General features: G+C 43.7%; 2 long non-coding RNA genes and 1 pseudogene across 2 annotated transcripts in view; 2 read left to right on the top strand and 1 right to left on the bottom strand.

Moving 5' to 3' along the window:
- The window catches only part of LOC147378756 (uncharacterized), a 73,913-nt gene that overhangs the window by 20,414 nt on the left and 30,056 nt on the right, over positions 1 to 23,443 (bottom strand). The gene's annotated exons all lie outside the window — the stretch shown is intronic.
- On the top strand, positions 1,866 to 21,745 carry LOC147378757 (uncharacterized). Its single transcript, XR_015153242.1, has 3 exons — positions 1,866 to 1,994; positions 13,150 to 13,223; positions 21,491 to 21,745. It is a non-coding gene; the product is annotated as an uncharacterized LOC147378757 (long non-coding RNA).
- On the top strand, positions 19,553 to 20,417 carry LOC147378758 (histone-lysine N-methyltransferase SETMAR pseudogene; annotated as a pseudogene).

Raw genomic sequence — 23,443 nt, forward strand, 5'->3', positions numbered from 1 at the left:
GTGGCACCTCAAACTGCAAAAGTTATAGCCATAGTACCTGATAAGTACTCAGTGAAGACAGAAAAGCCTTAGCTATTTTGAGAGGGAGACCACATTCACACAACTTTCACTAAAATATACTATTGTAACTGTTCTATTATTAAATCATCTCTAATTTCTTACTGTGCCCAGTTTATAAATGTAACTCTTTTATCAGTATTAAATTAATAAATATAGATATTAAATAAAGCAGGAAGCAAAAAAATGCACCAAAGCATTAAGAGGATGGGAGAGATGAACTGTTCCCTTGGAGGGAAGAAATTAAGGAAACGTTGAATGCTTGTATACCCATGAAAACAGTGTCTCTGCGATGGACTGAATTGCGGATGAGTTAACCAGTTTGCGGGGTCTGGTTCTAGTCTCTACTTGTGCTCTGCTGAGCTGTTTTCCGCGTGTTTTGGATACATGTGGCGATAGCAACCTGTTAAGTCTCTGGTAAAACCCAGTCCAAAGATATGCGAAGCCTGGACATGTGGAGCTGAATAAGCATGTATTAAAGCCATGAACTGTATTAACCTTATGGGGCAGTTATGGCAACGGGAAAAACAGTGTTGGTGAATAAGAGCGCTTAAAGGGCGACGGCTTAACGTAAGGAAACAGCAGGCACTGTGAAAGTTCAGAGGGCATGACATGCCTTTCTTTGACTCCAGGAGCTGCAAGTTCTACTTCTCCCCCGCCCCCCACCCCATATACAACTGCACTATTCTCATGAAGCTTACCTTCAGCAAATATTTATTCAACAACTATAAAATGACATGTGACTCGGTGGCTGGAACAGTGAGGGGTGTGTAAACGACAGGACCCCAGGAGTGTGTGGGAAAGCACAGATGATGCTTATGAAGCAATGAGTCCAGTGTGTAGACTACTATATTGGTGGGGAAAATGGAAGAAGAGCGTGGGACTCAAATCAGTAGGTTCTTGAATACCAAATTTATGTTAGGACTTTATTCTTTGGAAAACACAAGCTCATAATTTTTTTCCTTTTAATGTGAAAAGAAAGTGATCAAAGCTGTTTCTGGCTATTTATTCACATTTTTTTGTCCTATTGATATCTTTTTTTAGACAGTAAATTTTCAGTGAACAAAAACAATATCTATTTTACTTGCTTGTTTAATGTCTAATGCAATTTGGTAGGCTATTGCTTAATATTTAGTTGATGTAAACACCGGCTGTTATTAAAAATTCAAGAGTTCTTAGTATAGAAGGAATAAAGGATGCCCATTGTTCTTAAGATTTATTTAGCTAAACTATCATCTGCCTCACCAGGAAAAATAAGAAACCGAAGCAACTGTGGCAAATCATTTGCCCAAGAATGCCACTTTAAAATCCTAGTGAAGAAGATATCAGGTACTACAGCATAGAAGTTCTGTAAACTGATACATGCTGTATTTCATTGATTTCAGCATTTTTTTTTTTCAGTATTATAACTGTAGGTAGATTCCAGAAGACTCGCATATATTTAAATTATCTAAAGATCTGGTTAAACATGATCAAACTAATTCCCCTCTTTCATTGCCCTCTGTAGGGTCTCCTACCCTGAGTGATTGGTTATAATGGACAGGATGTGACAGATGCCACCCCCGGGCCCCATAAGGTAAGGCATCTGAAGGAGGGTCGGAAAAGCCTGTGACAGAGTTAGAGGGAAGGAGGGATGATGGTGACTACCATAGAGCCAGCATGGTCCCACCAGTAATTTCAAGAGGGAAAACAAGAGTTCTTGCAGTTTCCAGAAACAGGATTGACTGCCAGCTCCTTGCCATCCTCCGCCTTAGACTGGCTATGGGAGAACAGGCAGGCACACGCAGGCTGACAGCTCTTGCCTGTGACAGCTCCAGCTGACACATATACAGTGCCAGCCTTCCCAGGCCCTGGGAGCCAAGCGGGGTGAGCTGGGATGAGGTGAAGGAAAACCCCGAAGTAAAACAGAGACGATGGGAGAATTGGAGGCCAGGGTGGTGAGTGTGGTATAAGGTGCCCTGTGGAGGCTGAGTGGAAGCGAGGATGAGGGCATGAGACAGAAAGCCTGGGGCTGCCTGGTGGGCCTCCTAGAGGGGCGTGGGCATGTTTGCAGAGGAAGCTGTGGGGGCATGTGCGTGTGCAGAAGGTATATTAGGGAGGGGTTTTATTGATGTAGGCGTGGGAGGGTGTGTGCTGCAGGGTGTGGAATGCGAGGGTGGAGAGAAAAAAGAGTGAGGAGGCTGGGAGGACTTTCATGGAGTGCCAGGAACACCCATTTCACAAAGGAGAACTGCCAGCTGCCAGAGGGTCAGATCTCCTTGTGGGAACGGATCAGCTCCCCACGCTGGATTCTGGCCACAGATCCTACCCTGCCAGATTTCTGACCCCAAAAGGGAGGGACACAGTTACTGGATTTTTACCACACCCTGATCCATGATCTTTCCCAGGGACTGATGTTTTTGCTTGCGTTATTATCATAGTGTTGGTCACAGAGCAGTATTTCTTGGCAGACAGTCTGGTGAATAGAACTATAAATTAGAAAGAAAAGAGTTTCTTGTTTTGGTTTCTTTCATGTGCTTTCTGATGGCCTTTGGAACCGTGCTGTAATATTTCTGTGTCTTGGTTCCCAATTTTCTTAGTAAGAAGAAAGACTACATCAACCAGCTAAGGGAAATATAATGTAAAATAACTGCAATGAATAAATAATTATAAAGACAACTAGATAATAAATTTTAATCCAGTGTGAGAAAGAATTTTCATGAATTACAACTATTCAAAACTAGGAGGAGGTGAAACAGGAGGTAAGGGGACAGGGCTTAACCTTTGAAAGAATGACATAGTCAAAGATTATAGGACATAAATTGGTTAGAACCAACTAGATGCAAGATGGTGGAAGATCTGACTTCCCAGTGGACCTTGAGCCTCATTACTGTATGTAATACACTAGCATGCTAAATGACGCACGCAGAGTCCTGACCATAAAATGCCAAAAAGTGGGCAGTGGACCGATTCCTGGAAGTCCCTGCCCCTTCTCCAAAGTAGTTGGAATAATCCTCCCATTCATTAGCCTATGAAATTACCCAGCTCACAAAAACTAACCACTCCATATTTCAACGCTGCTCTTACCTTTTGAGACAGACTGCATTCTCTCTAAGGGATGTGTATCTCTGTAGATAAATCCACTTCTTAACCTATCACTTTGTCTCTCACTGAATTCTTTCTTCAACGAGACATAAAGAACCTGGGCTTCATTAAGTCCTGAGACCAGGTGTGGGTTCAAGGCTCAATCTGAACTGTGCAATTTCAGCGGTATTTGTCTGTCATGTCATTAGATATGTTCAAATAGAGGGAAGAGGACCAGTTGTTGGGTGTCTAGCAGCAAATGAGGTGTGTATTTAAGATATCCTGAAGACTTATGTAAAAACCCTGAGATGTTATGATTCTAGGACTACACAATGCTTTAAGCAATACAGAATTATTTCACACATTAAAGTGCCTTAGATATGAAATGATCATAGTATTAAATGGTCAACTAACAAAGAATGTCTCTGTGTGATTAGCACTGTTATTGGACAGGCTGTATGTACAGCACAGAAATACAGAGAGAACTTGAGGCCCAAGTACTCCACAGTAACCCTGAAGCAAACTGAATATAGAGAAGAAGGCCCTGTCATATACCAGCGGGTAGTATTCAATGCAAACAGGCTGGAACTCTGATCAGTCATTCCTGAATAGCCTCGATTCTTATGAGCCATGCAGTCCAACTTTGTGTAGTCCTGAAAGAAGACGAGGCGGTGGCACGGGTGAAGAATCCTCCTGCCAATGCAGGAGATGCTGGAGACAAGGATCTGATCCCTGGGTGGGGACGATCCCCTGGAGGAGCGCATGGCAACCTCCTCCAGTATTCTTCCCTGGAGAATCCCATGGACAGAGGAGCCTCGCGCTCTATGGTCCGCAGGGCTGCAGAGTCAGACACAACTGAAGCGACTTAGCAAGAAAGAAGACCACAGGTGTTCTCTTCAGTGATTAAAAAAAACTGTCAGATGTCTGCAAAGCACCAAGTACAGATAACTACGAAGTGCTCATTTGAGAGATAGTCAAGAAGTCCTTCGGATAAGGCAATGGCACCCCACTCCAGTGCTCTTGCCTGGAAAATTCCATGGACAGAGGAGCCTAGTGGGCTGCAGTCCATGGGGTCACTGAGGGTCGGACACGACTGAGCAACTTCACTTTCACTTTTCACTTTCATGCATTGGAGAAGGAAATGGCAACCCACTCCAGTATTCTTGCCTGGAGAATCCCAGGGACAGGGGAGCCTGGTGGGCTGCTGTCTCTGGGGTCGCACAGAGTTGGACACGACTGAAGCGACTTAGCAGCAGCAGCAAGAAGTCCTTAGAGCATCCTTAGCTTTCCGAGTACTGCTGACAAGTCTCCTCAAATGTCAGTGTGCCTTTTAATTACCTGGGGATGGATCAAAATGCAGATTCTGATTTAGTAGGCATGGGGTGGGCCTGAGATTCTAGTCAATATACGAAATAGTTCCCTTTTTTTAAGCATGCATCAAATGATGTGTTCTAAAACTTATTAATTAATTCATTGTATTTTTGGCTGTGCAGGGTCTTTTCGTTGCTGCCCCAGGCTTTCTCCGGCTGCAGCAAGCAGGGCTCCTCTCTAGTTGCTGTGGACAGGCTTCTCATTTCGGTGGCTCCTCTTGCTGAGCAGCACGGACTCCAGGGCACATGGGTTTCAATAGTTGCGGCATCTGGGTTCTAGAGCTCGGGCTCAGTAGTTGCGGTGCATGGGCTTAGTTGCCCTGTGGCTTGTGGGATCTTTGTTTCTGGATCAGGGATCAAATTCGTTTCCCCTAAGTGGCAGGCAGCTTCTTAACCACTGAGCCACCAGGGAAGCCCCTCAATATATTTCAAAGAGATACCGATGATACTTGTCCACAGGTCACTCAGAGAAGCCAGGCTGTAGAATCTACAATGTAGACGAAAGTGCTGAGGGAGTTGCAGGTATTCACCTATTTGACGCTGCATTAGGAGAATAAGGTTCAACACTACCCCGTGCATGGAATCACAAAACCCATAGTATACAAGGAACAGAGCCTTGTGATGCCCTTTGAAAACCATAATATGTCTCTGTTTACTGGCCAAAATTTATTATGTGAGGGAGTATGAAATCTGTCTGGACCTGGATTGACATCTCCTTCCCTGGTGGCTCAGATGGTAAAGAATCCACCTGCAATGCCGGAGACCCAGGTTCCATCCCTGGGACAGGAAGATCCTCTGGAGAAGGACGTCAACCCACTCCAGTGTACCTGCCTGGAGAATTCCATGGACAGGGGAGCCTAGTAGGCTATGGTCGGGGGTCACAAAAAGTCCAACACATTTTCAAATTTTTCAACTAGAGCAGTGATAACGTGGTCTCTTAGGGTAAATGTCAGCAAAGTCTTGAGAATGCCAAACTACACTGACAAGGAAATGAAGTATATTTTAGTCCCTTCTTACCTGTCTTTTCCCTTCTTAGAACATGCTTTTCCCTAAGAGGCTACCTTGATCTTTTCTCTCAGGGCTTCGACCTCAACTAATTATCTTAATATCCTCCACTGAAGTAGACAGTAAGGAATTTAAGGTGCAACCTTTCCCTGGGGAATCTGTAAGACTCCACATCTTCAGGACACTAAAGGATAAGACGCTATCAGGAAAATGTCAGACCCTGTGACAGGTAGAAAAGTATATTTTAATAGGTGGACTTGCTTTAAATGGCCTTTTCACATCTCTGCAGATTGACATTACCCAGGATGAAAGGAGTGGGGGAAATGACAGTGCTGGGAGAAGTCTTGAGAAGGGTCTCGGTCTCATTCTGACTCCTCAGGATTGAGAAGGTCAAAAGATGGAAGCTTCAGTCCAAAGGAAAGACATCTGAGCACATGAACTAGCAAAGGTTGTTAACCATCTTCTCAATGGTGACTGATTTATTTTGCATCAATGAATCAGAACTAATTAGATTCCACCCTGTTTCTCACCTCAGAATAGATAGTAACTAATGTTGTACCATATATTTTTAACTATATTATAAATGTAGGAATTCTTTGCTTCAGCCATCCACAACTTAGCTCCCCAGCAGTACTGTCCATCTGGAACACAACTATAAACCAAGAATTATGCAAAAAATTCCCCTCGTAGGCAAATAGATGTCATTACATTCACATGGAAGCTCGTAAGACCTAAAGATCTTAGAATTTACATAATCGACATCTCCCACCTCACAACGGTAATTCATTACTGACAATCAGCTGTTGTACATGAAACAAGCTGACTGGACTCCTGTTTCCCATTATTTCAAATGGGGAAAATTATAACGTGTCACACATCGGCCCTAAACCACCACCAAATTTCTAAAAACGTAGTGAAACCATAGTAAGATGTGAACATGTAAGTAACAAATGACATATTATGAAGTAAAATGACTCAGCAAGCTTACTGATTATAAAAGAACGGACACAGAAGTTACCAGCTGCTCTTTGTATCAGTTTCACATCTTAGTACCAGTGACACAGAAACTCATCTTTATTGATGATGTGCACTTTTAAAAGTCTGTGCACATGATTCTATCAGTTAAAGAAAGAAAGTGAAAGTGAAGTCGCTCAGTTGTGTCCGACTCTTTGCGACCCCATGGACTGTAGCCTAATCAGGCTCCTCCATCCATGGGATTTTCCAGGCAAGAGTGCTGGAGTGGATTGCCATTTCCTTCTCCAGGGGATCTTCCCGACCCAGGTATCGAACCCGGGTCTCCCACATTGCAGGCAGACTCATTACCGTCTGAGCCACCAGGGAAGCCTCTATCAGTTACTTCCCTGCATATTTGCTTTTAAAAAATGTTCTACTGAGGTTTGAGTATGTAAGCATGTATTTTCCCCATAAAAATATCAGCCCCAAAATGATATGCTGAGAGTGATGTATGTTCTGTGAAGTTGGGTGTTAAAAACCAAGAGATATTCTATGAGAAGATGTAAACTGGGGAGGTTTGCAGCGTATGTCTGCTGGCATGCTGGAGTCCACGTATATTGGTTCATGGGAGTCAGTTATTAAATTCGCTGGAGTTTAGAAAGCTGGTTGATGTCACATTGATAACTCAAAATTGGACATGATGGAGTATTTACACCACACCACAAAAACAGATGAATACTACATGTCAAGGACTCCTCTCACCCCCATGGGTGCTGGCTGTTGAGCACTTGCACACCACCAAGTACGCCTGGACTGTATCTCACCAAGTGTAAGCTATCATTGGTTACTATAGGTTATATTACAGTAAGGATATGCTAGACTCAGGGTGTGGCGAAAGCAAACCCCACACGCCAGGGGCTTACACAACAAAAGTTTGTTTCATGCTACAAGGAGAGTCCCTTGAGGCTTCTGTACGACTTGGTCACTCAGGAACCATGAGTGATAAAGGCCCCATTGTCTCTATGAGAGGTTCAGGGTTTACTAGGTGAGAAAAGCGACTGGCAATCAAGACCTAGTTTTCCTATGCTTGGAACACAAGTCACTTTCCATCCACATCCTCTGGCCAGAACTGGTATCATGCACAGTCTATTTAGAAAGAGCACAGACAGGTGAGGACACTCTTCAGTCACATGAACCATTTATTTACATGTGTCTAAGCTGGGGGTGGGGGAGGGAAACACTGTCAAACTGTGCCTTTAGGCTATACTCTTGAGAGTCCCTTGGACTGCAAGGAGATCCAACCAGTCCATTCTGAAGGAGATCAGCCCTGGGTGTTCACTGGAAGGACTAATGCTGAAGCTGAAGCTCCAGTACTTTGGCCACCTCATGCAAAGAGTTGACTCACTGGAAAAGACTCTGATACTGGGAGGGACTGGGGGCAGGAGGAGAAGGGGACGACAGAGGATGAGATGGCTGGATGGCATCACGGACTGGATAGACGTTGAGTCTGAGTGAACTCCGGGAGTTGGTGATGGGCAGGGAGGCCTGGCGTGCTGCAATTTATGGGGTCGCAAAGAGTCAGTAACGACTGAGCGACTGAACTGAACTGATAGCACAGAATGAGTTATTTGAGACCACAGATTTTTAAAAATCTTTTGTTACTCTTTTGCATGCTGAAGAGGGTAAATTAATCAAAATAAATCAGTTAAAGTATTTCATAGGGCTTCCCTGGTGGCTCAGAGGTAAGATTCTGCCTGCCAATGGAGAAGATGCAGGTCTGATCCCTGGGTTGGGCAGATCCCTTGGAGTAGGAAATAGAAACCCCCTCCAGTATCCTTGCCTGGAAAATTTCATGGACAGAGGAGCCTGGCAGGCTACAATCCATGGGGTTGCAAAGAGTCAGACACAACTAAGCAACTCAGGGTGCACACAAAGTATTCTATTAAAAAAAGGCAAATCAAAACTACAATGAGGTACCACTTCACACCAGTCAGAATGGTCCTTAAAGGTCTACAAATAACAAATGCTAGAGAGGGCATGGAGAAAAGGGAACCCTTTCACAAGGTTGGTGGGAATGTAAGTTCGTACAGCCACTATGGAAAACAGTACAGAGGTTCCTCAAAAAACTAAAAATAGAGTTGCCACACGATCCAGCCATCCCACTCCTGGGCATATATCTGGACAAAACTCTAATTCGAACAGATTCACGCACTCCTATGTTCATGGCTGCACTATTCACAACAGCCAAGACATGGAAACAACCTAAATGTCTATCAACAGATGAACGGATAAAGATGATGAGATCCATACACACGATGGAATACTCCTCAGCCATAAAAAATGCAATAGTGCCATTTGCAGGAACATGAATGGACCTAAAGATTATTATGCTAAATGAAGTAAGTCAGAAAGAGAAAGACAAACATCATCTGATATCGCTTATATGTGGAATCTAAAATATGACACAAATGAATACATCTATGACACAGAAACAGACCCACAGACATAGACAACAGACCTGTGGTTGTCAAGGTGGCGGGGGATGCAGTGGGAGGTTGAGATTAGCAGATGCAAACCAGTACACACAAAATGGAACACACAAAATGGATAAACGAGAAGGTCCTATCATATGGAACAAGGAACTGTATTCAATATCCCATGATAAGCCATAACGGAAATGAATAGGAAAAAGAATGTATATATATGCATAAATGAATCACTTTGCTATTCAGCAGAAATTAAAACAACATTGCAAATGAACTATATTTTGGTAAAAAAAAGTATTCTCTGAAACTTCTGTACATGTAGGGGCTTATTGTTTTGAATCACTTTTGAATCAGTAACTGGTATCTGTGATTTTCTACAGACACCATGCCACCAAGAGCATGGGGGAGGCAGCATTTCTTAAAAGTGTTCCATTTTTAGCTCAACAAGTTTTCCCAAACCAGTAACACCCATTATGCATGTTTTAAATGTGGAGCTTTATGAATCCTCCTGGGAGTTGCTGGAAGGTTTTCAGACAACAGGTTTATACTGTCTCAGATAGCCTCAAACGATTTGCTGTCTGAAGCGCTGCAGTTGTCCAATCAGGCCCTGATGGGAACAGCCAAGTCATGATATTTTCAGTAGGCTCATTTTTTAATGGACTAATTTCTCATGGATGTAGGCAACTATGTCATGAACACTGCTTGGCAAAGTGTGATTGTTAAAGTGTGACTGTCATGGATTGCATCCTGATTTCAGAGATGTTGAAATGTAAAAATTAAAATGAATAAGATAAAATAAGTGTGTTTTAGAATCTATTAAAAGACACTTACCTAAGGGGGAGATTGCACTAAAACTTAGCCTTAAAGATCTTTGAAAACTTGATGGACAGAGGATGGAGAAAAGGGATTTAAAAGCTATGTCAGTTTTTTTCTCCCTAGAGATGACAGCTAGAATTCACCTTCAGGCTAGACTGTTCTCTCTTATTTGGGGAAAATTCAACAGAATGAGTCCTTTAGGTGTCAAATCTAAGCAAAGGCCTTGTTCTGAATTGGTGATTTTCAATCAGGGTGACTCTGAGTTGCTAAACATCTTTGTTTTATAACTCAACAATAAATGTCTGTTTTGTAATCTGAAGAATTACATCTCTGCACATTGTATTTCCCTTGATAAATGTTTATTATCGTGAAAGAGTGAATTTAGGCTTTATTGTACCTATAAAGTATCACTAATTCATTTGGAGATCTGTACACTCTTGTTCAGAAGCAAAATCTAGAGATTGTGTGGAGAAGGATTAGGCAAGTTTGCATGTCACTAGCGGACAGCCCTGCCAAGGACAGAAATGCCCTTGGTAGGCCTCAACCGGGCCCAGACTGTTCATGTCTGTGGGCTGTGTGTGTGCTAAGTTGCTTCAGTCATGTCCCACTCTTTGCAACCCCATGGACTGTAGCCCACCAGCTCCCAGGGTCCATGGGATTCTCCAGGCAAGGATACTACAGTGGGTTGCCATGCTCTGCTCCAGGGGATCTTCCCTACCCAGGGATCGAACTCGAGTCTCTTACGCCCTGCATTGGCAGGCAGGTTCTTTACCACTAGCGCCACCCGGGAAGCCCTGTCTGTGGGCTGCTGCTACTGCTGCTGCTACGTCGCTTCAGTCGTGTCCAACTCTGTGCGACCCCAGAGACAGCAGCCCACCAGGCTCCCCTGTCCCTGGGATTCTCCAGGCAAGAACACTGGAGTGGGTTGCCATTTCCTTCTCCAATGCATGAAAGTGAAAAGTAAAAGTGAAGTCACTCAGTCGTGTCCGACTTTTATCGATCCCATGGACTGCAGCCTACCAGGCTCCTCCGTCCATGGGATTTTCCAGACAAGAGTACTGGAGTGGGGTGCCATTGCCTTGTGGACTACATAAGGTCAAATAATCTAGAATGTATTGATACTGTACTGGTATGTTTTGATGCATTATCCTACAGGGAACCATGAGACAAGTTCATGATTCTGTTGGTCTGTCATCTTAGGAAAAGTAATGAGTCGCTAGCCAATGATAACTGGAGAAGTGGGCTCCAAACCAGGGGAAGGAAACACCTCCTTCCCATGTCTGGAGCTCGGCAGTGGGCTTGTGCTTGGAGTTGTGGATACCTTTGACCTGCTTCTGGGGTTGGCCTGAGCAGGACAGAGATGGGAGCTACACAGGCAAATCTTTGTGGAGGACTCAGAATGGGTCTGAGCCTCGCTGGGTTTGGGGTAAGCTCATCTGGTAGCTCAGGGGTCCCCAACCTTTTTGGCACCAGGGACTGGTTTCATGGAAGGCCATTTTGCCATGGACCAGGAGGCAGAGGGGATGGTTTCAGGATGATTCAAGTGCATTACATTTGTTGTGCACTTTGTTTCTATTATATTAGCTTTCACCTCAGATCATCAGGCATTAGGTCCCGGAGGCTGGGGACCGGGGAGCCAAATCCAGCAGCGGGGCTATGATGTCCTTCTCCTCTGTTACTCCCCACACTTCAGTTAAGCTTGTTAAAGGTGCAGCCTGGTCTCTGAGGGCTGCAGTGAGTTAAGGGGAGGTCTGCTGCATAGCTGAGATGACATGATACAGAAGGGAGTTGGGGGCTTTGCTCTGAAGTCAAAGAGGTGGGAGCTGCATATTAGGAGTGAAAGGGCTTTCCCTGCAAGCCCACTCACAAGGCTGAAAAGAGAAGCCTGAAAAACAGGAGAGAAGATTTTAAAAATCTTACATAAAGGAAGCACAAATACTGAAAGAAATGAAAAACACAACCACAAAAAGTCTGTGGGTCTAGGTGAGAGTCAAATAGCACCACACACCTGAGCTGGGTCCTAACACAGCACTCTCTTACAGCCCAGCACACATCTGAGCTGGGTCCTAACACAGCACTCTCTTACAGCCCAGTACGAAATGCACAGTTGTCACGGCAATTCCAAGTTCTCAGGGAAAGGTTTAAGGTCACATGAAACTTCATACCCACCATTGAGAAAAATGTTTATGTAATTTGTTAATGTAAAGAAAATCCTTATGATACAGAAGCTTAGCCCTCAGTTACTTGAAATCTAACCTGAGTACCGTGGGTGCTGAGAAACTCGGAGAGTCCGAGAGCTGCCTATTCAATTCACGGCACTGGCACTCCAGGACATTTCGAAGATAAACACGGTGTTTCCCCTGAAAGCATTTGGAGACGTTCCCTGTGTGTTTCTAACAATGCTCTAGCAGCTCATATGAATCAAACAAGCATGAATTTATCTAAATCTTCATTTATCCTATTTATATTTGTAAACTACGCAACATCTTGAGGATAATGAGTTCCATATGTTTACTACCCACTGTATAAAGTAATGCCATCTTTTATTTGTCTTTAAACTACTTTCATAGCATTTCAATGGATGCCCTGAAACATTCCAGGATTTGAGATGCTCTCACTCGAGAGCCACAGCTAGCACAGACAGGGCTTTAGGCGGGTAAGGAAAGCCATGCCCTCTGGGCACTCGAGTGGAGGAATGGGCACTCCCTTTTTGGAGCAAGTGCACAGACCAGTAAGCCGAGCATGGCTTCAGTCCTGGCTGGGTCTCCTCCTGGCTCCCTGCCCCTCATATGCCCTTATCTGCTGCCCTGCTGGGCGCAGCTGGCACGGAGCTACACAGCGCTCCTGGGTTCATCAAGATTGTACATATTTTGATAATATCCTTTCTCAGTGATCATCTTTCTAAGGGATCTTAGTCTTTCCGTTAATTCTTAATTTAGAGCCTATTGACCCTGCTCTGTCTTTCCTGGGATGTGGGGTTGTGGCAGTTATAAAACAGGGGTCAGAGGAACAGGGCAGTAACGATTCTATTTCCAGGATTTCTAATGATTTCAATAATTCAGAGAGGACCATTTTAGGACCATAGGTTAGGTTAATTTTCCCAAGACTCACTTACTGTCTGCTGATGGCCCATGCAGAGTTACTAGCTACTTTTCTAACCATTTCCCAAGCTTGATGAGGTATCATTTCATTTTTATCTATATCAGTTCAGACCTGTATCACCTGTCCAGGTCCCCTTTCAGATTTCATTCTCTACTTCCTTTCTGTAAATATGTTTAAATCCTAATCAAGAACTATCACAATGTAAGGATAATATAATTTTAAGAAAAAATACTGAAGATGATGACTTCATTCCCCTTCTCTTAAAAAATAAATCTTTAAATCTGTTCTTTTTCTAGATAAACTCACCGAGCCCAGGGGTGATGCTCGGGTGATACTGAGTGAAAGAACGAATACCTACAGTCCTCTTACGGTCAGTTTGTTTTTGCTGCATTTGTTGTGTGGAAGCAGCCTCTGCTGGAAACATGTGCGAGCTCCTTCTTCTCCTTGTTCTCAGTGAACACTGGCATCTTAGTGATGTTTGGTTTAGACGCCAGATCTCTTCAGCAGTTAAGTCTATCCAATAAAATTCAATTCTTCAATTTTCTTTCATCCCAGGTCTTTGTCCCCATATTCAAAATACTTCAAGCATTTCTAAAACTAAAATTTCAATAATATCTATGGATAAAATACATATTTTTCTTCTCCCTACCACAGTAGATATTTTCTGGTGGAGAAATATTCTATACCAAATTCAACTATTAGAGGTTTTTATCTTGAGCATTTTCTCTTCAATGGAGAATTCTGTTAATTTCACATTGTTTAAAGAAATTTTTAATTATTATAAAAAACTTTAAAACACATAGTTATAGAGTGATCAGTAAAAAGCATCCCCAAATACCTATCATACTGCTTCAACAATTTTCAATAGCTCTTGAGTTTAATTTAGTATAAAAAAACACCTCGACTTCTGATGTCACTGCGATGTCTGAAATTCTCAGATTCTTCCTCTTCTTGTGAGGATTTTTATTTTATTCCACAACCTCTTGTGGAAGGTTGAGAATGTTGTGTGATCATCAGCTCCCAATACCTCCAGGTCTGTAGTCCACAGGAGGACAGGAGCTGTGGACGTAATCCCTAGTCGCCAGGTGTTTGAGTGCCGCTCCCCTATTGCTGTTGCTGGTTATTTCTTTTTGCTAATGGAGACAGTTCTCTGAGGGTTTCTCATATTTCTGCACACCTGTGAGCAAAGCACTGAGTTACCCTTTGTTCCTTTAAAAGGATTTTGTATAGTAAGCAGCCTTGGAAGTGAAGGTAGTTTCTCTCTGGAACAAAGGGTGGGCATACTTCTTGGCATTATAAAGAGATCCTGGGTCCCTGAGCTTGGGGTCTTTCTGTAACATGACCTACTGCACAGGCAGAGGTCACCTGATCCTACTCTCATCCCCCCATGGGAACTGGGAACTGACATAAAAATGCTGATGCTCAGGTTGTTGCTAGGATTGTAATAAACCTCATCTTTGACCTAGGAATCGCAGGCTTTCATCATGACACTGTGGCAGGCTAACTTTTTGGTTTACAAGGAGGGCAAGTGCAGACCCTTTAGGGTTCTTGACAGTTTTGGCAATGATGGTGGGACGATGACAAAGACGTGGCTTTCTGAAACAGGAAGCATGAGGGCCTCCCAGGCCAATTAACGGGATTTGAGGAAAGTCCAAGGGAATCAGTATTGAACTGCAAATGGTATGGCCAACTAGGAAATAAATGTTTGTTTGCTTGTCTTTTTTAAAATTTTATTTTATTTCCTGCTAAATTGAAGGAATTTGGTAGATACTTGCAGGCTGAATTATTAGGAAGGAGTTTCAGAGACAGTTGCCTGACCAGTGAGTGCCCTGCTTATTGCTAACTCTTCTCTGGGTGAAGGAACTTTCCTCACCAACCCAGGGGTCAAACTCTAATCTACCCCACTGTAATAGCCAATAGATGGGAAAGCAACAGTTAGAACTGGACATGGAACAACGGACTGGTTCAAAATTGGGAAAAGAGTACTCAAGGCTGTATATTATCATCCTACTTATTTAACTTATATGCAGAGTACATCATGAGAAATGCCAGGCTGGATGAAACAGGAATCAGGATTACTGGGAGAAATATCAACAACCTGATATGCAGATGATACCACTCTAAGGGCAGAAAGCGAAGAGGAACTAAAGAGCCTCTTGATGAGGGTGAAGAAGGAGAGTGAAAAAGCTGACTTAAAACTCAGTATTCGAAACACTAAGATCATGGCATTTGGTCCCATCACTTCATGACAAAGAGATGGGGAAAAAGTAGAAACAGTGGCATATTTTATTTTCTTGGGCTCCAAAATCACTGCGGATGGTGATGTAGCTATGAAATTAAAATATGCCAGCTCCTTGGAAGTAAAGCTATGACAAACCTAGACAACGTATTCAAAAGCAGAGACATTACTTTGCCGACAAAGGTATGAATAGTCAAAACTATGGTTTTTCCAGTAGTAGAAAGGTAAAGATGTGAGAGTCAGACCATAAAGAAGGCTGAGCACCGAAGAACTGCTGCTTTTGAATTATGGTGCTGGAGAAGACTCTTGAGAGTCCCTTCCTCAGCAAGGAGATCAAACAACTCAATCCTAAAGGAAATCAACCCTGAATATTCATTGGAAGGACTGATGCTGATGCTGAAGCTCCAATACTTTGGCCACCTGATGTGAAGAGCCAACTCAGTGCAAAAGACTCTGATGCTGGGAAAGATTGAGGGCAAGAGGAGAAGGGGGTGGAAGAAGTTGAGATGTTTTGATAGCACCACCGATTCAATGGATATGAGTTTGAGCAAACTGGGAGATAGTTAAGGACAGGGAAGCCTGGCGTACTGCAATTCATGGGGTCACACAGTCGGACATGACTTAGTGAATTGAATAAACAACAACACTAAGATTCATCTCGGTTGGCAGAAGGTTCCACTTGCATTCAGACAAGTTACAGGGACCCACATCCATACTGAGCATGAAAGGAAGAAAAACTGCTATCATTATGGGCAAAAACCAGACAAATATAGAGCTTTGGCTGATTTGCTTAGGAATTGAGGATGTGGAGTGTGTAAAGTTTATTAAGGAAGAATGACAACTAGGCTTTCTCACAACAAATCCTCCTGCAACCTCTAATGCTAACTTTTGATCCATTTGGAGATGACAGTAAAAGGTCTCAGACTTTTTCTGCAGTGGATTCTGGCTTCTATAAGGCAACACTGACCTTCATGGGGAGATTTTTTTCTGACACAGAAAAACTCCATGGGAAACCACAGATATGGCATTGACAACAAGCCAGTACTCTGGAATGGGTATCTAATGTTGATGAATGAGGAAATGATGTCATCCTACCTCTTCAGACCTCAGCCACACTGGGGAGAAACAGTTAGATATGGGGTCAATATTTTCCCATCCCTAAGGAAGGTCGACAGAGAAGGCAATGGCACCCCACTCCAGTACTCTTGCCTGGAAAATCCCATGGACGGAGGAGCCTGGTAGGCTGCAGTCCATGTGGTCGTGAAGAGTCAGACACGACTGAGCAACTTCCTTTCACTTTTCACTTTCATGCATTGGAGAAGGAAATGGCAACCCACTCCAGTATTCTTGCCTGGAGAATCCCAGGGACGGGGGAGCCTGGTGGGCTGCCGTCTGTGGGGTCGCACAGAGTCAGACACGACTGAAGCGACTTAGCAGCAGCAGCAGCAGCAAGGAAGGTCAAAGGCCACACACATCTATCTCAGTAAGCTGGGAATCTCGGAGTGAATCAAACTTTTACGGCTCTGTTAAACACAGGAGTCCAAGACACTGTTACACCTGGACATGTGGGAGGAAAATGCACGCAGATTCAGCTAACGGGGTTTGGGCAGCCTTCACAGAGGGGACGGAGAAGCTAGTCTGACTTTGGGGGTGGGGCACTTTGAGTCAATTTAATGTACAGATGTTGCTGCTTTTACATCTTTATGTCAGTAAGAATTGATGCTTTTACTTCCCTCTCTCATAAGTGCCAGAGAGGAGTCTCCACAATTGAGAAGAGCTGCATGTAGAGAATGCTGATAGGACACAAACGTTTTTAATGATGCCGAGGGGAATCTGGTATCCCTGGAGAAGCACTAAACACACACGGAGGCCTTGCCATGCAAACGAGACTGATCTTGATCAAGTGCCAGTGGTGTGGCGTCATTTGTCTGTAACATGCCACTAATCTGTAAAATAGATTTGGGTGCAGTCACAGGGTCTAGCAAAGTTGACGCTGTGAGGCAACAGCTGATTTTGGTTGCCAGGACATTTTCCAGCATGTAGTGAGTGCCTCTACCCTCCGATGTCCAAAGTTTTCAATACATAAGTCAGTAGTCACCAATCTTTTTGGCACCAGGGATAAGTTTCACTGAAGACAATTTTTCTACTGACAGGGGCGGGGGTGGGGGGAGGGTTAGTGTTGGGGCAGGCCAGGTGGATGGTTTCAGGATGATTCAAGTATATCACATTTAATGTGTACTTTATTTCTATTCTTATCACATCAGCTCCACCTCAGATCATCAGATCATTAAATCTTGGAGAGTGCGGACACCTGTTATACATGATGCATTGTCAATGGGCAAGTCAGAAGCCTCAGTTCAACTACTCTTACTGCAGTATTCAGTTCAGTTCAGTCGCGCGGTCGTGTCTGACTCTTTGCGACTCCATAAATCGCAGCACGCCAGGCCTCCCTGTCCATTACCAACTCCCAGAGTTTACCCAAACTCATGTCCATCAAGTCAGTGATGCCATCCAGCCATCTCATCCTCTGTCGGCCCCTTCTCCCCCTTCTCCTCCTGCCCCCAATCCCTCCCAGCATCAGAGTCTTTTCCAATGAGTCAACTCTTCGCATGAGGTGGCCAAAGTACTGGAGTTTCAGCTTTAGCATCAGTCCTTCCAAAGAAATCCCAGGGCTGATCTCCTTTAGGATAGACTGGTTGGATCTCCTTATAGTTCTCTCCTTACAGGAGAGGATCTGGTTGGATCTCCTTACAGGACTCTCAAGAGTATTCTCCAACACCACAGTTCAAAAGCATCAATTCTTCGGCACTCAGCTTTCTTCACAGTTCAACTTTCACATCTATATATGACCACTGGAAAAACCATAGCCTTGACTAGACGGACCTTTGTTGGCAAAGTAATGTCTCTGCTTTTGAATATGATATCTAGGTTGGTCATAACTTTTCTTCCAAGGAGTAAGCATCTTTTAATTTCATGGCTGCAATCCCCATCTGCAGTGATTTTGGAGCCCAAAAAAATAAAGTCTGTCACTGTTTCCACTGTTTCTCCATCTATTTCCCATGAAGTGATGGGACCAGATGCCATGATCTTAGTTTTCTGAATGTTGAGCTTTAAGCCAACTTTTTCACTCTCCACTTTCACTTTCATCAAGAGGCTTTTGAGTTCCTCTTCACTCTCTGCCATAAGGGTGGTATCATCTGCATATCTGAGGTTATTGATATTTCTCCCAGCAATCTTGATTTCAGCTTGTGCTTCTTCCAGCCCAGCGTTTCTCATGATGTACTCTGCATAGAAGTTAAATAAGCAGGGTGACAATATACAGCCTTGACGTACTCCTTTTCCTATTTGGAACCAGTCTGTTGTTCCATGTCCAGTTCTAACTGTTGCTTCCTGACCTGCATATAGATCATATCCCTATTGATAGATGTGGCAATTTTATTGATAAAGTGGAAATTTATTGATAAATCCAGATAAAAATTCAGGAGTCTGATGACCAATTAAAGTTTCTTGAAACAATGAGGGTAGATTCACAATACTCAGTATCTCTGGCAGAAACAAAACAAAACAAAACAAAACAAAAAACCTGCTGTCTCTTTGCCCTTCTATCACCAAAAAGGAGGCCCATGTGGGACAGCTTGAGTATTGGAGACGGTATCTGGTTCTTTACATGCGCTAATTTGCAAATTAGCATCCTTTGGATGAAGCCCAAACCTAGAGACTGCCTTGGAAGCTGTATGGAAAGTTATTGAAATAACACACTCTCTAATCTGGGGGCCCAAATCTCTAATGATCCCTCTGAGTTACAAAATTCTGTGACTAATGGTTTTGTTGACTGCAGCCTCTAGCAAAAGGAGGCTGTCTCCACCCAGGGATGCTCCTGTGACGTTTTAGATTCATTATGTCCCTGATGAAACTACCAAAGATCTTCTTTTTAAAAAGTAGCTCTTAGCGTGCCACTGTGCTCTTATCAACACTGAATGCCTGACCCATGGAAACCTTGTGACTCTCTGATGTGATATTCCTATTTTGGGTGAGTCACCTCAGATTCAATGACTAACAGAGGGGGACAGTCCCGATAAGTTTCACTTGTCAAATGAAAACAGCACCTTCAAGAACACAACCAGCTTGGCCTCCACAGCACCTAGATTTTACACGTAGAAGTGGTACCTGTTCCTTTAGGGGAAACTTTATGCCCTATTACTAGCTTTGTACAAAAGTAACTACAGTTTTGCACTGCTGAACTTTGCCATTTGATATGGAATACATTCTTAAATAAATGTGGTTATGTTACATATCATTTTAATGCACATCTCTCCTTTTTACTTTTTTTTTTTTTTTGCTAATGACATTGTGCTGTGCTTAGTTGCTCAGTCTTGTCTGACTCTTTACAACCCCACAGACTGCAGCCCTCCAGGCTCCTCTGTCCGTGGGGATTCTCCATGCAAGAATACTGGAGTGAGTTGCCATGCCCTCCTCCACAGGATCTTTCCAACCCAGGGATCGAACCCAAGTGTCCCCCACTGCAGGTAGATTCTTTACTGTTTTACTTGATGCTTATTTTATATTTATTTTAGACTACGGAAATGATGTTAGACAAAAAGCAGATTCAAGTGATTTTCTTATTTGAGTTCAAAATGGGTTGTAAAGCAGTGGAGACAACTTTCAACATCAGCAACGCATTTGGCCCAGAAACTGCTATCAAATGTACGGTGCAGTGGTGGTTCAAGAACTTTTGCCGAGGAGACGAGGGCCTTGAAGGTGAGGAGGGCAGGGGCTGGCCTTGAAGGTGAGAAGGGCAGTGGCTGGCCATCGGAAGTTGACAACAACCGAGAGCATCATCGAAACTGATCCTCCTGAAACTACACGAGAAACTGCCCAAGAACTCAATGTTGAGCATTCTATGGTCACCAGGCATTTGAAGCAAACTGGAAAGGTGAAAAAGCTCTATGATATGTGGGTGCCTCATGAGCTGATAGAAAATTTTTAAAAATGTCATTTTGAAGTGTTGTCTTCTCTTATTCTATGCAACAACAATGAAACATTTCTCCACTGGATTGTGACATGTGACAAAAAGTGGATTTTATATGACAACCGGCAACAACCAGCTCAGTGGTTAGACCAAGAAGAAGCTCCAAAGCACTTCCCAAAGCCAAACTTGCACCAAAAAAAGGTCATGGTCACCGTTTAGTGGTCTGCTGCTGGTCTGATCCACTACAGCTTTCTGAATCCTGATGAAACCATTACATCTGAGAAGTATGCTCAGCAAACTGATAACTGCAATGCCTATAGCCAGCATTGGTCAACAGAAAGGCCCAATTCTTCTCCATGACGGTGTCAACTGCATATTGCACAACCAACACATCAAAAGTTGAATAAATTGGGATATGAAGTTTTGCCTCATCTGCCATATTCACCTGATGCCAACCGACTACCACTTCTTCAAGTATCTGGACAACTTTTTGCAGGAAAAGGCTTCCACAACCAGCAGAATACAGAAAATGCTTTCCAAGAGTTCATCGAATCCTGAAGCACAGGTGTTTATGTTACAGGAATAAGCAAACATTTCTCGGTGGCAAAAATGTTTTGATTGTAATGGTTCCAATTTTAATTAATAAAGATGTGTTTGAGCCTACCGTGGCCCTTGAAACTAATCCAGGTGAAGTTTTTGGCTCTCTGGACCATCTACAGTCTGACAGTGGTGTGCTTTTTATCACAAGCCACTCAACAATGGGCTGGCCAGTCAAGGTATCTGATGGACCTTCCATGCTTCCTGCCATCCACAGGCATCTGGTATTGTTGAACTCTGAAATGGGCTCCTAGATAACTGACTCAACAATATTTCCAACTCTAACTCCTTCACCTCCTCCTGGTCCACATACCTTAGGAAGATAATTATATCACTAAATGCAACTCTCCCCAGAAGGGGATCACTTTCTCTCAGTTGCTTCCAGGGTAATGATTAGGATGAAAGGGGTAGGAAGTTATTAGCACAATATATCGTCCTATCTGGGCTTCGCATGTGGTGCAGTGGTAAAGAATTCACCTGCCACTGCAGGAAATGCAAGAGAATGGTTCAATCCCTGGGTCAGGAAGATCCCCTGGAGTCGGGCATGGCAACCCATTATAGTATTCCTGCCTGGAAAATCATGGACAGAGGAGCCTGGAGGGCTACAGCCCACGGGATCACAAAGAGTTGGATACAACTGACTGTGCGTACACACACACAGAGTCCTAATTAAAAATTTTAGGACTCTTCCCTGACCATTCCCAGGTAAGATGCTTTTACTTTTCTCCTAATAGCAACCCGGGCCAAAACAGTTGGTTTGCCCACTATTGCTATGAATAATAAATTGTCCTTTGTCTCTGACTTCTTCTTCTTTTCTTATTTCTTCTACCAGAACACCTGAAACTATGGCAGGCTAACTTGCCAGTTCGCAGAGCACAGTATCAGACTCTTCAGAGCTCTTGACACCATGCCAGCACTGAACAGCAATCACAGCGCAGAGCTCTACAGAAATGAGGCCGACTTCCTAACTTTCTTCCTCGTGTTGTCAGACCGAGAGTGATAACTTTGTTACGTGCTCTTGTGGACTCAGCAAGATTGTACAAAGAACATTTTGACCAAAAAAATGAAAATGAGTAGGATCCAGGCACTACTTGTTCCTTTCGTATTACCATGCAGGGGAAGAAACCGTGTATTTTCTTTGCCAGTTGCCGTCAGGTTTATTGGGCTCCGGGTGTGATTACCCATGGGAGAGTGTGCCTCTTAAGGACCTTTCCTCAGTGGCCACACAGTGGGTACAACAAAGAACCTGATTACAGTAAAGATTGTATGCAGCACAACTCAGGGTGGCCTAATTAAATCTCGTATCATGGCTGACAGCTGTGAATTTGTTTAAAGAATTTGTTGTGAAAGCTCCTCTGATGTTTACTATTGTTACTCAGACTTCATGCAGTGAGATTATAGTTCAGGAGGTCCCTGATACTGGAGGGTTAATGCTAGCTCTCACTGTGCGTGTGAACGTGTGCGTGCGCACACGGACTGCCCTTCAGAACCTTTTAATACGTCAAATCAAGGCAGAGGGAGAGAGCTGTTTTCTCATTTACTGAGAAAGGTTTCTGCAGTTACCTTAAAACACAACTTCAAAAGGCCTTTGTGTATATTACTTGATGTGTAACAATTCTGACACGCAGTGCTTCGCACGCTTTCACACACGTGTGACAGCTGCTAACTCATGGAAACCCTGAGGCTTTCCTCCAGGCTTAGGGGCCTGGGTTGAAGATAAGTCAAAGACAGACCTGAGACTGGTCATGGACAGCTGGATGATAATACATTATTGCTGTTGGGGAATCTGTTGATGCTTCAGCAAACATTCATTGCTGCTGCTGCTAAGTCACTTCAGTCGTTTCCGACTCTGTGTGACCCCGTGGACTGCAGCCCACCAGGCTCCTCCACCCATGGGATTTTCCAGGCAAGAGTCCTGGAGTGGGTTGCCATTGCCTTCTCCGAAACATTCATTAGGTACCTGCTATCTGCAGGTATTGAATGAGACACGAAGAATACACAGATGTCAAAATATTCGCCTAAATGTTTGATGTAAAGCTGTCAATCCATGGGAGGCAACCATTAATAGGTCTGTAAACCAGTAATTATTCTACATATAAGATATATAAGATGTTAAACGGGGGCTTCCCTGGTGGCTCAGCAGTAAAGAATCCACCTGCCAATGCAGGAGACACAGGTTCAGTCCATGATCCAGGAAGATCTTACATGCCAAGGAGCAACTAAGCCCCTTTGCCACTGCGTTGAGACTGTGCTCTGGAACCTGGGAGCTGGGACTGCTGAAGGCCGCATGCCCTAGAGCTCGTGTTCCACGGGAAGAACAGCCACCGCAAAAGAAGCCCACACACTGCAACCAGACAGCAGCTCCCACTCGCCACAACCAGAGAAAAGCCTGCGCAGCAACGAAGACCCAGCACACCCAAAGTAAATACATATAAATAGAATTTTAAAAAATTTAAAGATGTCACATGGGAATACAGAGGAGAAAATGATTAATTGTGCCTGGGATTAAAAAAGAAAATTGAGAGTAGACAGTGGTTTTGGGGTCTACTACCACGTTTGGGACTGGTGCATACAACCCTGCATTCTGGGCACTGTGAGGCTCAGACACTCCAGAGGTGCAGCCAGAAAGGTAAGCTTTGGAGCCACATAGCTTTGGGTTTGAATTTTAGCTCAATGACTAACAACCAGTTATCAGTTATATGATAGGCTTCCCTGGTGGCTCAGACGGGTAAAGCATCTGTCTGCAATGCAGGAGACCGGGGTTTGATCCCTGGGTTGGGAAGAT

This window comes from Bos grunniens, chromosome 2 (assembly GCF_055505025.1).
Source record: "Bos grunniens cultivar Pamir isolate PY7600 chromosome 2, Bosgru_T2T1.0, whole genome shotgun sequence".
Classification (NCBI taxonomy): domain Eukaryota; kingdom Metazoa; phylum Chordata; class Mammalia; order Artiodactyla; family Bovidae; genus Bos; species Bos grunniens.